The sequence below is a fragment of the Bubalus kerabau genome, chromosome 1, assembly GCF_029407905.1.
Source record: "Bubalus kerabau isolate K-KA32 ecotype Philippines breed swamp buffalo chromosome 1, PCC_UOA_SB_1v2, whole genome shotgun sequence".
NCBI classification, from domain to species: Eukaryota; Metazoa; Chordata; class Mammalia; order Artiodactyla; family Bovidae; genus Bubalus; species Bubalus kerabau.
In genome coordinates, this window is record NC_073624.1 from 216,747,055 (window position 1) to 216,763,421 (window position 16,367).

Below are 16,367 nucleotides of genomic sequence, written 5' to 3' on the forward strand. Positions count from 1 at the left end.
TACATGCATCAGAAACCCTGAGCTGAGAATCTCCCCCACCCCGAGAGCCAGGAGCATCCACCAGGTCTCTACTCTAATCCGCCCAGCCGTCCCAGCTGGAGCTACATTCCACAAGAGCTGCAAGTGGTACTCGGTGTGCCCTCAGAGAGCTGTGATGCGAGCATGCAATCTGCCTTCTTCTGGCCCTTCATCACCCCTCAGGACCCCTCCTCTAGAGGCCCCCACAGCAACCAGGATAGGCCCTGGCATATCGTTGGGCTCAATAACTATTTCTTAGATGGATGAATACTAGAATCTTGGAGGTGAGGTCATTACCACATTCCCCACCTAAAATAACCCTGGATTGTGTCTTCATTCTCTGAACTCTTAGGAGGGGTATAACTTGCAACATATCCATCCTCACTAAATATTCAGACAGTGAGTGCCCAATCTGTCCTTCTAATTTTCCTCTGAGTAGTTAAACATGCCCTACATGAGGGTTTAGCTTTTTGTCCAGCCTGCCAATAGACACTAAATAGAGTGGCTTGCTCTGCAATTGGATTTCATTAGGATAAAGAGAGTTGATCTGGCCCTGGAGATGTAGGAGACAGATGAATCGCAAGGTTAAGTGCACAGGAATTATAATTAACTCAAAAAAAAGGTGAAGCAGCATGGTCATGAACAAAAGCGTCCTAACCAACATGTTGTAGAAAGGCAGTCACTCCCAAGAACTTAAGGACAAGCATTGTTTTGAAACTCGTGCCAGGAAACTTGAGTGAGCTAACGTTCAGAGGCATATTTCTTTCTACCAATCACAAAGCTCTGATGCTACTTATAGTTTTATACTCTGATACACTGAATTGGCTTTTTCTGGGGGCAGGGAATATAGTTGCTTTACAATGTTGTATTAGTTTCTGCTGTGTGAAGTAAATCAGCTATATGTATACATATATCCCCTCCCTGTTGAATCTCCCTCCAACCTATCTAGGTCACCACAGAGCACCAAACTGAGCTCCCTAAGCTATACAGCAGTTTCCTAACAGTTATCTATTTTACATGTGAAGGCAATGGCACCCCACTCCAATACTCTTGCCTGGAAAATCCCATGGACGGAGGAGCCTGGTAGGCTGCAGTCCATGGGGTTGCTAAGAGTTGGACACGACTGAGCGACTTCACTTTCACTTTCACTTTTCACTTTCATGCATTGGAGAAGGAAATGGCAACCCACTCCAGTGTTCTTGCCTGGAGAATCTCAGGGAAGGCGGAGCCTGGTGGGCTGCCGTCTAGGGGGTCGCACAGAATCCGACACGACTGAAGTGACTTAGCAGCAGCAGTGTATGTATGTCAATTGCAATCTCCCAATTCATACCACCTCCCTTCCCCTCCCTCCTCCATGTCTGTGTCTCTATTCGTACCCTGCTGCTGCTACTGCTGCTAAGTCACTTCAGTCATGTCCGACTCTGTGTGACCCCAGAGACGGCAGCCCACCAGGCTCCCCTTCCCTGGGATTCTCCTGGCAAGAACACTGGAGTGGGTTGCCATTTCCTTCTCCAATGCATGAAAGTGAAAAGTGAAAGTGAAGTCGCTCAGTCATGTCCAACTCTTAGCGACCCCATGGACTGCAGCCTACCAGGCTCCTCCATCCATGGGATTTTCCAGGCAAGAGTACTGGAGTGGGGTGCCATTGCCTTCTCTGTCGTACCCTGAAGATAGGTTCATCTATACTATTTTTCTACCACACTGTGTATGTGTTAATATACAATATGTTTTTCTCCTTCTGACTTACTTCACTCTGTATGACAGACATCCACATCTCTACAAATGACCCAGCATTGCTCCTTTTTATGGCTGAGTAGTATTCCATTCTATATACATGCCACTTCTTCTTTGTCCATTCATCTGCAGATGGACATTTAGGTTGCTTCCATGTCCTGGCTATTGTAAATAGTGCTGCAATGAACATTGGGGTGCATATGTCTTTTTGGATTTTGGTTTTCTCAGAGTGTAAGCCCAGTAGTGGGACTTTTGTGTTATATGGTAGTTCTATTTTTAGTTTTTTGAGGAACCTCAATACTGTTCTCCATAGTGGCTGTATCAACTTACATTCCCACCAAGAGTGCAAGAGCATTTCCTTTTCTCCACACCCTCTCTAGCATTTATTGTTTGTAGATTTTTTGATGATGGCCATTCTAAACAGTGTGAGGTGATACCTCGTTGTAGTTTTGATCTGCATTTCTCTAATAATTAGTGATGTTGAACATCTTTTCATGTGCTTATTGGACATCTGTATGTCTTCTTTGGAGAAATGTATATTTAAGTTTTCTGCCAAATTTTCAGTAGAGGTTCTTCAAAAAACTAAAAATAGAATTACCATATAACATAACAGTCTCACTACTGGGCATATACCCTGAGAAAACCATAATCCAAAAAGACACATGCACCCCAAAGTTCATTGCACCATTATTTACAATAACTAGGATTTCAAAGCAACCTAGATGTCCATCAACAGATGAATGGACAAAGAAGATATGATACATATAGAATGGAATACTTCTCAGCCTTTAAAAGGAGCAATGTTGGGTCATTTGTAGAGAGGTAAATGCCTCTTCTGTTGTTGCTGTTGAGTTGTATGAGCTGTTTGTATATTTTGGAAATTAAGCCCTTTTCAATCACATCGTTTGAAAATATTTTCTCTCAGCCCATAGATTGCCTTTTCATTTTGTTTATGGTTTCCTTTGCTGTACAAAAGTTTGTAAGTTTGGTTAGTTTATATTTGTTTATTTTTGCTTTTATTTCTATTACCTTGGGAGGCTGACCTAAGAAAACGTTGGTACAATTTATATCAGAAAATGTTTTGCCTATATTCTCTTCTAGGAGTTTTGTGGTGGTGTGTCTTATATTTAAGTCTTTAAGCCAGCTTCCCTAGTAGCTCAGATGGTAAAGCATCTGCCTGCAGTGCAGGAGACCTGAGTTTGATCCCTGGGTTGGGAAGATTCCCTGGAGAAAGAAATGGCAACCCACTCCAGTGTTCTTGCCTGGAGAATTCCATGGACAGAGGAGCCTGGCGGGCTACAGTCCATGGAGCCACAAAGAGTCAGACACGACTGAGTGACTAACACACACACAAGCCGTTTTGGGTTTATTTTGTGTTGGTGTGAGGGTGTGTTCTGACTTCATTGGTTTACATGTGGCTGTCCGACTTTCTGAACACCACTTGCTGAAGAGACTGTCGTCATTTCCACTGTATATTCTTGCCTCCATTGTTGAAGAGTAATTGACCGTAGGTGTGTGGGTTTATCTCTGGGCTCTCTATCCTGTCCCACTGATCTTCGTGTTTGTTTTTGTGCCAGCACCACATTGTTTGTTTCCTGTAACTTTATAGTATTATCTAAAGTCTGGGAGGGTTATATCTCCTGCTTTGTTCTTTTTCCTCAAGATTTCTTTGGCAGTTCTGGGTCTTTTATGGTTCCACACGTTTTGTGTTTTTGACGGCATATTTAAAATATTCATACTTATACTCTTACTGATTATTATAGTTATTCTTGATTTTATGGGCTTCTTTTTTTGTCTTTTAATCATAATCATATTAGCTTATTCAAGTGGTTGTCCTCAGCCTTTACTGTATATTTGCCTTTACTGGTGGAATTTTATTTCTTAAAGATATTTACTTCTTTTTATAGGCTTTTCTTTCCGACTTAGAGAAGTCCATCTAACATTTCTTTTTGGGTTGGCTTAGTATTGATGAACCCTTATTTTTGGCTTCTCTGAGAATTTTTTTCTCTTGCCTTCAATTCTAAATGATAATCTTTCTGAGCATGCTAAGTTTCAGGATTTTTCCCTTTTAGCACTTTAAATATATCATTTGACTCTTCTAGCCTGTGAAGCTTATGCAGAATAATCAATTCATAGCCTTATGGGAGTTCCCTCGTACATGACACTTTCGAATTCTATCTTTGTCATCAACTTCTGCCATTTTAATCGTAATTAGATCATCACAATCACACCATCTCTTGGTGTGATTGTGTTTGGGTTCATCTTGTTTGGGAGCCTGTGTGCTTCCTATGGCCTGTTTTCTTCTTCAGGCTTGGGAAGTTTTCAGCTGTCATTTAATTAAATACATTTTTTGGCCCCCTTCCTCTCCCTCTTCTCCTTCTGGAAGCCCTATGTGAATGTTCATATACTTGACGTTATTCCAAAGATCTCTTAAACTCTTCTTACTTTTTAATTTGTTTCTCTTTTTTGCGATTCTCATTGGGTGATTTTCCGTATAATATCTTCCATATCACTTATGCCTTCTTCTTATGCCTAGTCTGCTGCTTATTCCTTCTAGTGTGAGTTTTATTAAAATTTCAGTTATTGTAGTTTTCATATCTGATTGGTTATTTTTTTTTTTTACATTTTCTAGTTCATTGTTAAAATTCTCAGGTTGTTTATCTATTCTTTTCTCAATTCAGTTGGCGTTCTTATTACTAATGGCTTGAATTCTTTGGTAAATTGCTTACTTCTGTTTTATTCACTTTTGGTGGTTTTCTCTTGCTGCTTCAGTTGAGAGGAATTCCTCTGTCTTCTCAGTTTGCTTATCTTTCTCTATTTCTATGAAATTAGATGAAACGTTTACCTGTGGAAGTTTTGAACGGTATGTGGGAGCATCTCTCTACAGTCTGCATGTGCCCAGTGGCTTTGGCGGGAGAACTGGGTTTGATGTGAACACAAGTCACGTCTTCCATAGGATATACTGTCAGGGGCTTGCCCTCTGCTCACTGGCTATCACTGTCGTACTTGGGCTGGGGTTATGTCCTAAGTCGCTGGAGGAGAAGTTCTTAGGGTTGGATTTGAGCTGATTCAGTATTAAGTATATGCTGTTCCTGCTCCCAGCACCAGCACCCTCACCCCAGAGGGGCTGGTTTGGAAGGGCTGGGGCATGGATTGTTTTGGTCTGACCAAAGTCAAAGATCCAGAGTGCCTCTGATGCGTCACCTACACAGTAGGCAATAATGGCTATCTCTTTCCTGCTCAGATGCTGCTTAGGGTTTAAGCTACCTCAGCATTTCATGGCCATATTTTCCCCTTGGTCATGGCAGCCTTTGTTCTAAAATGGATTTGCAATATGAAGCATGTGATGCTGGAACATTCACCCCATTGAGGTAGGGGTGCATGTGGGGGAGGTTGTTAAGAAATAGATCAGCCACCTGCATTGTGTCAGTCTGACCTCTCTGCCATTTTTTAGAATCCTAGTTTCTTTAAGCTTGCATATAAACTTTAAGAATCAGCTTGGCAATGTCTAGTTTTAAAAAGACTTCTAAGATTTTTATTAGGAGTATATTGATTGCATAGGTCAATTTCTGTCAGAAGCGAGTTTTAAATTTTAGATTAGAAGTCTTAAGATATCTTTTCTTGAACTCCAAAAAATTTTATGGTTTTGATGCTGTTGTAAATTGTATTTATAAGAAATACCTTATTTTAGGATAATAGCAAAGATAGTACAAAGAATTCCCATATACCTCTCACCCAATTTATTCTTTTATTAATATCTTACCTTAGTAGGATGAATTTGTTACAGTTAACAAATAAATTTGATTCATTATCATTGAGTAAAGTCTGTTTACTTAATAAATAGATTTCCTTAGTTTACCTGATTTTTCCTTAGTTCCAGGATCCAATTGGTATACCATAGTATATTTAGTAGTCATATCTCATTAACTAATCTTGCCTGTGACAATTTTCAGACTTACTTTGTTTTTAATGACTTTGACAGTTTAGATGAGTATTGGTTAAATAGTTTATAGAATGTCCCTCAGTGGACATTTGTCTGATGTTTTTTCATGAGTAGTTTAGTGTAATGTGTTCTTGGAAGAAAGACCACAGAGGTAAACGGCCGTGAAAATCACATTGTGCCAAGTGTACCGATGATCAACATATTTGTCACTGTTCATGTGGACTTTGCTCCACTGGCTGGGGTAGTGTGTGTCGTGTGTGTCAAATTTCTCTACTGTAAAGTTATTCTTTTTTCCTATTTCTGTATTGTACTCTTTGAAATGAAGTCACTATTGTAGCTGATACTTAAGGAGTAGGTATCTTTGCTCCCTCTTCTTCAGGATAAAGTATCCACGTGAATTATTTGGAACTGTACTGCACAGGAGATCTGTGTCTCATTATGTTTATTTCTTTAACCCCTTTTTTTCAGTATGAACTTATAGATACTATTTTAACTTAAGGCTATAATCCAATGCCATTTTACTTATTTTGCTGCTCATATTCATTTAGTGTTGGGCTTTGGGATCTCTTTCATTTGGCCCCCATATCCCTTTGACAAACCTCTCTCATTGTGTACTTTTTTTTAAAAAGTACTTCCTTATGTTCTGGTGCTACAAAATGATCAAGGCTCATTTTGTGTATTTCTTGCCTCAGACATAAAATCAGAAATTTCTCCAAAGAATACTGGTTTCTTAAAAGGAGAATATTAAATTCTGGTATCTGGGTGCTTGATGTGTTCATTGCTGCTAGATGCTGTTGTTTATAGGGCCTCTCAGCTAATAGAACAAGAAAATATATGTGTGGATAGTAACATGTATAGACACATATCTATAAGTATTTCTGTATGTGGCCATCTCTACATGATTTGCCTCATCTTTAAGGCAAACATGAGTTCGTGCTGATGCCTCTAACTCTGATTCATTACTTCATGGAACGTTCTCTTCTTGTATGTCTGTAACTTCCAATAGTCAGAAACTTCTAACCCACAATCCACCAACCATTTACTTAATTGTTCAGTTCCAATATACATGTGTAGCAGTCAGTCAGTCAGTTCAGTTGCACAGATGTGTCTGACTCTTTGTAACCCCATGGGCTGCAGTATGCCAGTCTTCCCTGTCCATCACCAACTTCTGGAGCTTGCTCAAACTCATGTCCATCAAGTTGGTGATCCCCTCCAATCATCTCATCCTCTGTTGTCCCCTTCTCCTCCTGCCTTCAATCTTCCCCGGCATCAGGGTCTTTTCCAATGAGTGAGTTCTTTGCATCAGGTGGCCAAAGTACTGGAGTTTCAGCTTTAGCATCAGTCCTTCCTGTGAATATTCAGGACTGATTTCCTTTAGGATTGAATGGTTGGATCTCCTTGCAGTCCAAGGAACTCTCAAGAGTCTTCTCCAACACCTCAGTTCAAAAGCATCAATTCTTCAGTGCTCAGCTTTCTTTGTAGTCCAGCTCTCACTTCCATACATGACTACTGGAAAAACCACAGCTTTGACTAGACAAACCTTTGTCAGCAAAGTAATGTCTTTCTTTACTTCCATCACCAGTCATATCCACAACTGGGCATTGTTTTCACTTTGGCTCCATCTCTTCATTCTTTCTAGAGTTATTTCTCCACTCTTCTCCAGTAGCATATTGGGCACCTACTGACCTGGGGTGTTCATCTTTCAACATCCTATCTTTTTGCCTTTTCATACTGTTCATGGGGTTCTCAAGGCAAGAATACTGAAGTGGTTTGCCATTCCCTTCTCCAGTGGACCACGTTTTGTGGGAACTCTCCACCATTACCCATTTGTCTTGGGTGGCCCTACATGGCATGGCTCATAGTTTCATTGAGTTAGACAAGGCTGTGGTTCATGTGATCAGTTTGATTAGTTTTCTGTGATGTGGTTTTTCATTCTGTCTGCCCTTTGGTGGAAAAGGATAAGAGGCTTATGGAAGCTTCCTGATGGGAGAGACTGACAGTTGTGTAGCAGTTTCATAATTATTAACCTGAACTCCCTGGGGAACAACTGTATCAACTGGAACACAGTACTGAGGTATAGTTTTCTTTTGCCTTTAGGCTTAAAGATTTCACTCATTTAAGGGTTACTTAAATGAGGTCAGTGCCATTCACTCCTAACCCCTTCAGTGAGGTGGTTACATACATTTGTAAAACATTTAATTATTTTGTCATATTCTACATTTCATCCATTCCTAACATTTCATCTTGGGAACCTGCCAGTTTCCTACATGAATTTTTGAAATTTACAGCATTAAAGCTCATACTTTGTGCTGAAATGTTTTATGGGTTTTGACAAATGTGTTAATGTCATGCATTCAATGTAACAGTATCATACAGAATAGTTTCACCACCTTAAACAGTCTCCTTTTCTTCACCTATTTAACCCCATTTCCTCCTCTTGGATGTAACCGTTGATATGTTTACCACCTCTATAGTTTTGTCTGATCTAGAATGTCAGATATTGGAATTCTTTAAAAACTAGCTCTTTTCCCTACTCATTTAAGATTCATCCATGTCTTCTTATAACTTGATAACTCATTTTCTTTTATTCCAGTTTTATTGAGAGACAATTGACATACATCACAGTATAATTTTAAGGCATATAACATGATGGTTTGATTTTTATATATTATGAAATGATTGCCCAAATAACTTTAGTTAACATTTGTCATTTCATATGGATACCATAAAAAGAAAAGGAATAAGGAAAGAAAAAAGGAAAAATTTTTCTTTATGAAGAGAATTCCTAGAATTCACTCTTAACAACTTTTATGTATATCATACAGTAGCATTAACTATATGCTTTGCTAAATTTGTTTCTAAGCATTTTATTATTTTTGATGCTATTATAACTGGAATCAATTTCTTTATTTTTCAGAAAATACATTCTTAGTGTATAGAAACACTATTGATTTTTGTATGGTAATTTTGTTTCCTGCAACTTTACTGAATTGATTATTTACATCTAACGGCTTCTTTCATTGAGTCTTTGATTGTCTATGTATAAAATTATGTCATCTGCAAATAGAGAATTTTTCTCCTTCTGTTTTGATTCTGATAATTTATAATTTTTCTTGTCTAATTGCCGTAGCTAATACCTCCAGTACTTCATTGAATAGGAGTGGCAGAGTGGGCCACCCTGAGCTTGTTCCTTATATTAGAGGAAAATCTTTTAACCTTTCACCATTGAGTATGATGTTAGCTGTGGGCTTATCATACCTTGGCCTTCATTATATAGACATGTGTTCCTACTATGCTTAATATGTTAAGAATTTTTATCATGAATGTATGTTAAATTCTGTTGAATGGTTTTTCTGCATCTATTGAGATGATAATATGATTTTTCTTTTAATATATTGCTGGGGTCCAGCCCCAGCAGGATCCACGGGTACCCTTGGGAGGGACAGCGTCGGCGATAGAGATGACATGGGTCTTATACTGGATTGAAACCTGATGGTCCAGGGTTGAAAAGATAAGAGAATAAAGGAGAAAGAATAAAGAGAAAAAAGGAGGCTGATATTCCTTGGTTTACACAGAAAGCCAATAAAGTCCATGACATGGGACTTGCTCTGTTCATGGAGGCCATAGGCGCCCTCTAGATGGGGTGAAGATGCAGAGTACCTTCTCCCCGGAGCGAAGATGGAGAGCACCTTCTCAATTGGGTCTTAGAAGCCTGGGCAAAAAAGTGAACTCAGAGAGCCTCTGTGCTCCAGGGGATCTGCCTGAGAAAAGAGAAAAAAAAGACACAGAGACCAGAGCTCTGGTGAAGTGGGATCTGCAGCTTTATTTTCAAAAGGAACTTTTACACTCTGAGTTTCACATTTCTCAAAGTAAAAGATAAAGAGCCAGATCAACATTCCATCAATTTTACCTTTATCGAAACCAGGACATTTTCTGTACACCTTTTCATAAACAAAGGTCTTATGTTATGTCTGGCCCTGTGGCCTGTTAACATTTCATGACTCTTTTCTGATAAAAGTTGATCAGCCAGAAAACTTGTTTTTCCTTAAAGTATTTTTTCTTTATTTCTCCCATCCTCAGAAAGTACTAAATAAAATTACATTCTCACGGAACAAAGGTGCAGTGGGTCACAACAAAGAAAGAACTTATTAGCTCAGAGATCTGATGTGGTTAATACCAAGGCTACTACTTGCTTTTCTTACATTCCAACTACATTAACTAACGCACTCCCAGGTGCACAATGGATAAGGGATATGGGAACTTGGCAGCAAGCATTGGCCCAATAATGAAGCCCTTTACCAGTACTATTCTAATAATTTTTCATCCCTCAAAGGGCTCTATGCTCATTAGGACTTTTAGAATGTTTAGGCTTCCCATGCCTTTCATGGCTGGGGAGTTGTGAGCAATTATGTGCGTTAGTTGCAAGGATATGGATAAACCTGCCAAGCAAGCTAAAATGCTAACAGAGGGTTAGAATTGAAATACTCCTTTCAAGCCCAGGAGACTTATTAATTAGAGCCCTAAATTGATTTTGTTCAGAGAAAGGTGGCTGGGGATAGCCCCCTACTAATGTCATAAGAGTTAGTGAAAAGCATAATATAGTAAACAGTAGACAGACAGATTTTGGTTTCGGGGTAGATGCTCGAGCAGGTCCAGGGAATCCCTTGAGTCCTGATCCGCTTTTGCCTGTCAGGTCCTCTCTGCATGACCTTTGTCATGGGTGGGACTTCCCGTGGTGGCTCCCAGCAATATATTAATTTAATGTTTCATATGAATTGATTTATGTATGTTGAACCATCCTTACATCCCAGGCATAAATCACACTTGATCATTATGAAAGATCCTTTTAATGTGCTGCTGAATTGAGTTTGGTAGTATTTTATTGAGAATTTTTGCATCTATTGTCTTCAGGGATATTGGTTTAGTTTTCTAGTAGTGTCATTTTCTCATTTTGGTATCTGGGTGATACTGGCCTTGTAAAATGAATTGGTAATGTTCCATTCTTGTCAATTTTTTTGAAAGAGTTTTAGAAGCAAAGTTAATTTTTCTTTAAACTTTGATAAAATTCACCAGTGAAGCCATTCCAGTCCTGGGCTTTTCTCTGTTTGGAAATTTTTGATTGTTAATTCAGTCTCTTTACTAGTAATGATTCTATTCAGATTTTTCTTATCTTTTTTTCCTGTTACAGTATTGGTAAGTTGTACATTTCTAATTTTTTTTTTGTAGTTGTTCAGTTTGTTGACATACAGTGTTCATAGTAATCCCATGATCTTTTGTATTTCTGTAAAATACATTGTAATGTCTACATTTCATTTTTAATTTTATTGATTTGGATTTTCTCCTGTTTTCTTGGTTAGTTAGCTATGAATTTGTCAATTTTATTTATCTTTTCAAAGAACCAACTTATCAGTTTGATTAATCCTTTCTATTATTTTTTCTTGTTCTCCATTTCAGTTATTTCTGCTCTGATCTTTGTTATTTCCTTTCTTCTGCTAACTGTAGGCTCAGTTTATTCTTCTTTTTCTAGTTCCTTAATATGTAGTGGTAGGTTTGTTTGGGACCTTTCTTGCTTCTTAATGTAGGCATTTAGTGCTATGAATTTCTCTCTCAGAACTGCTTTTACTACATCCTATAAGTTCTGGTTTATTGTGTTTCTATTCACATTTATCTCAGGAAACTTTTAAATCCACCTCCTCCCTTTTTTTTTTTTTTTTTTTTTGATTCATTGCTTGTTCAGAGCAGTGTCTGTTGTTTGATTTCCACATGTTCATGACTTTTCCAGTTTTTCTCTTGTTATTGATTTCTAATTTCATGCTACTGTAGTTAGAGAAGATAATTGGTATTATTTCAGTCTTCTTTAATTTGCTAAGATTTGTTTTGTGACCTAACATATGGTCTGTCATAGAATATGTTCTTTGTGCATTTGAGAAGAGCGTGTGTACTCCTGTTGTGGATGGAATGTTCTCTGAGTCTTTTAGGTGCCTGTGGTCTATAGTGGTGTCTAGTCTTCTATTTCCTTATTGATTCTCTGTCTAGATGATCTATCCATTATTGACAGTAGGACACTAAAGTCCTCAGTTATTATTATATTACTATTTGTGCGCTTAACGCACCGGTCACAGCCGCCTGTGCTTAGTGCAGGAGGGCCTAGAGGAGCTATCCCACGTTGAAGGTCAGGAAGGGTGGCAGTGAGGAGATACCCCTCATCCAAGGTAAGGAGCAGTCGCTGCGCTTTGCTGGAACAGCCATGAAGAGATACCCCACGCCCAAGGTAAGAGAAACCCAAGTAAGACGTTAGGTGTTGCAAGAGGGCGTGAGAGGGCAAACACACTGAAACCATACTCACAGAAAACTAGTCAATCTAATCACACTAGGACCACAGCCCTGTCTAACTCCATGAAACTAAGCTGTGCCCTTGGGGCAACCCAAGATGGGCGGGTCGTGGTGGAGAGAGCTCACAGAATGTGGTCTACTGGAGAAGGGAATGGCAAACCACTTCAGTATTCTTGCCTTGAGAACCCCATGAACAGTACAAAAAGGCAAAATGATAGGATACTGAAAGAGGAACTCCCCAGGTCAGTAGGTGCCCAATATGCTACTGGAGATCAGTGGAGAAATAACTCCAGAAAGAATGAAGGGATAGAGCCAAAGCAAAAACAATACCCAGCTGTGGATGTGACTGGTGACAGAAGTAAGGTCCGATGCTGTAAAGAGCAATATTGCATAGGAACCTGGAATGTCAGGTCCATGAATCAAGGCAAATTGGAAGTGGTCAAACAAGAGATGGCAAGAGTGAATGTCGACATTCTAGGAATCAGCAAACTAAAATGGACTGGAATGGGTGAATTTAACTCAGATGACCATTATATCTACTACTGCGGGCAGGAATCCCTCAGAAGAAATGGAGTGGCCATCATGGTCAACAAAAGAGTCCGAAATGCAGTACTTGGATGCAATCTCAAAAACAACAGAATGATTTCTGTTCGTTTCCAAGGCAAACCATTCAATATCACAGTAATCCAAGTCTATGCCCCAACCAGTAACGCTGAAGAAGCTGAAGTTGAATGGTTCTATGAAGACCTACAAGACCTTTTAGAGCTAACACCCCCAAAAGATGTCCTTTTCATTATAGGGGACTGGAATGCAAAAGTAGGAAGTCAAGAAACACCTGGAGTAACAGGCAAATTTGGCCTTGGAATGCGGAATGAAGCAGGGCAAAGACTAACAGAGTTTTGCCAAGAAAATGCACTGGTCATAACAAACACCCTCTTCCAACAACACAAGAGAAGACTCTACACATGAACATCACCAGATGGTCAACACCAAAATCAGATTTATTATATTCTTTGCAGCCAAAGATGGAGAAGCTCTATACAGTCAGCAAAAACAAGACCAGGAGCTGACTGTGGCTCAGAACATGAACTCCTTATTGCCAAATTCAGACTTAAATTGAAGAAAGTAGGGAAAACCACTAGACCATTCAGGTATGACCTAAATCAAATCCCTTATGATTATACAGTGGAAGTGAGAAATAGATTTAAGGGCCTAGATCTGATAGATAGAGTGCCTGATGAACTATGGAATGAGGTTCGTGACATTGTACAGGAGACAGGGATCAAGACCATCCCCATGGAAAATAAATGCAAAAAAGCAAAATGGCTGTGTGGGGAGGCCTTACAAATAGCTGTGAAAAGAAGAGAAGTGAAAAGCAAAGGAGAAAAGGAAAGATATAAGCATCTGAATGCAGAGTTCCAACGAATAGCAAGAAGAGATAAGAAAGCCTTCCTCAGTGATCAATGCAAAGAAATAGAGGAAAACAACAGAATGGGAAAGACTAGAGATCTCTTCAAGAAAATTAGAGATACCAAGGGAACATTGCATGCAAAGATGGGCTTGATAAAGGACAGAAATGGTATGGACCTAACAGAAGCAGAAGATATTAAGAAGAGATGGCAAGAATACACAGAAGAACTGTACAAAAAAGATCGTCATGACCCAGATAATCACGATGGTGTGATCACTGACCTAGAGCCAGACATCCTGGAATGTGAAGTCAAGTGGGCATTAGAAAGCATCACTACGAACAAAGCTAGTGGAGGTGATGGAATTCCAGTTGAGCTCTTTCAAATCCTGAAGGATGATGCTGTGAAAGTGCTGCACTCAATATGCCAGCAAATTTGGAAAACTCAGCAGTGGCCACAGGACTGGAAAAGGTCAGTTTTCATTCCAATCCCAAAGAAAGGCAATGCCAAAGAATGCTCAAACGACCGCACAATTGCACTCATCTCACACGCTAGTAAAGTAATGCTCAAAATTCTCCAAGCCAGGCTTCAGCAATATGTGAACTGTGAACTTCCTGATGTTCAAGCTGGTTTTAGAAAAGGCAGAGGAACCAGAGATCAAATTGCCAACATCCTCTGGATCATGGAAAAAGCAAGAGAGTTCCAGAAAAGCATCTATTTCTGATTAATTGACTATGCCAAAGCCTTTGACTGTGTGGATCACAATAAACTGTGGAAAATTCTGAAAGAGATGGGAATACCAGAGCACCTGACCTGACTCTTGAGAAACCTCTCTCATTGTGTACTTTTTTTTAAAAAGTACTTCCTTATGTTCTGGTGCTACAAAATGATCAAGGCTCATTTTGTGTTTCCTTGTTAATTTTCTGTTTAGTTGATCTATCCATAGGTGTGAGTGGGGTATTAAAGCCTCCCACTATTATTGTGTTATTGTTAATTTCTCCTTTCATACTTGTTAGCATTTGTCTTACGTACTGCGGTGCTCCCGTGTTGGGTGCATATATATTTATAATTGTTATATCTTCTTCTTGGATTGATCCTTTGATCATTATGTAGTGACCTTCTTTGTCTCTTTTCACAGCCTTTGTTTTAAAGTCTATTTTATCTGATATGAGTATTGCTACTCCTGCTTTCTTTTGGTCCCTATTTGCATGGAAAATCTTTTTCCAGCCCTTCACTTTCAGTCTGTATGTGTCCCCTGTTTTGAGGTGGGTGTCTTGTAGACAACATATGTAGGGGTCTTGTTTTTGTATCTGTTCAGCCAGTCTTTGTCTTTTGGTTGGGGCATTCAACCCATTTACGTTTAAGGTAATTACTGATAAGTATGATCCCGTTGCCATTTACTTTATTGTTTTGGGTTTGAATTTATACACCGTTTTTGTGTTTCCTGTCTAGAGAATATCCTTTAGTATTTGTTGGAGAGCTGGTTTGGTGGTGCAGAATTCTCTCAGCTTTTGCTTGTCTGAAAAGCTTTTGATTTCTCCTTCATACTTGAATGAGATCCTTGCTGGGTACAATAATCTGGGCTGTAGGTTATTTTCTTTCATCATTTTAAGTATGTCTTGCCATTCCCTCCTGCCTTGAAGAGTTTCTATTGAAAGATCAGCTGTTATCCTTATGGGTATTCCCTTGTGTGTTATTTGTTGTTTTTCCCTTGCTGCTTTTAATATTTGTTCTTTGTGTTTGATCTTTGTTAATTTGATTAATATGTGTCTTGGGGTGTTTCGCCTTGGGTTTATTCTGTTTGGGATTCTCTGGGTTTCTTGGACTTGGGTGATAATTTCCTTCCCCATTTTAGGGAAGTTTTCAACTATTATCTCCTCAAGTATTTTCTCATGGTCTTTCTTTTTGTCTTCTTCTTCTGGGACCCCTATGATTTGAATGTTGTAGCGTTTAATATTGTCCTGGAGGTCTCTGAGATTGTCCTCATTTCTTTTAATTTGTTTTTCTTTTATCCTCTCTGATTCATTTATTTCTACCATTCTATCTTCTAATTCACTAATCCTATCTTCTGCCTCTGTTATTCTACTATTTGTTGCCTCCAGAGTGTTTTTAATTTCACTTATTGCATTATTCATTATATATTGACTCTTTTTTATTTCTTCTAAGTCCTTGTTAAACCTTTCTTGCATCTTCTCAATCCTTGCCTCCAGGCTATTCATCTGTGATTCCATTTTAATTTCAAGATTTTGGATCAATTTCACTATCATTATTCGGAATTCTTTATCAGGTAGATTCCCTATCTCTTCCTCTTTGGTTTGGTTTGGTGGGCATTTATCCTGTTCCTTTATCTGCTGGGTATTCCTCTGTCTCTTCATCTTGTTTAAATTGCTGAGTTTGGGGTGTCCTTTCTGTATTCTGGCAGTTTGTGGAGTTCTCTTTATTGTGGCATTTCCTTGCTGTGTGTGGGTTTGTACAGGTGGCTTGTCAAGGTTTCCTGGTTAGGGAAGCTTGTGTCGATGTTCTGGTGGATGGAGCTGTATTTCTTCTCTCTCCTTTCGAAGAGTTGGGTTGCTTTTCTGGGTGCCTGATGTCCTCTGCCGGCATTCAGAAGTTGTTTTATGGAATTTACTCGACGTTTAAATACTCTTTTGATGAATTTGTGGGGGAGAAAGTGTTCTCCCCGTCCTACTCCTCCACCATCTTGGCTCCTCCCCCTTTTTTTTCTTTTGATATCATATTTACCTGTTTTCCTGTAATCCATGGTTTCTTATATTGTTACCTGCACCTTTGACTAATTGGCTTTCTCTTCCTCTTCCAGACTTTACAGATTTGCTTTAGCAGAGCCAGATCTTCATCAGTCTACTCAGTTTGGATTTCCAGACATGTCTCCTGGTAAGTCCTTATGCAGGTAGGACCTGCTTTCATAGAAT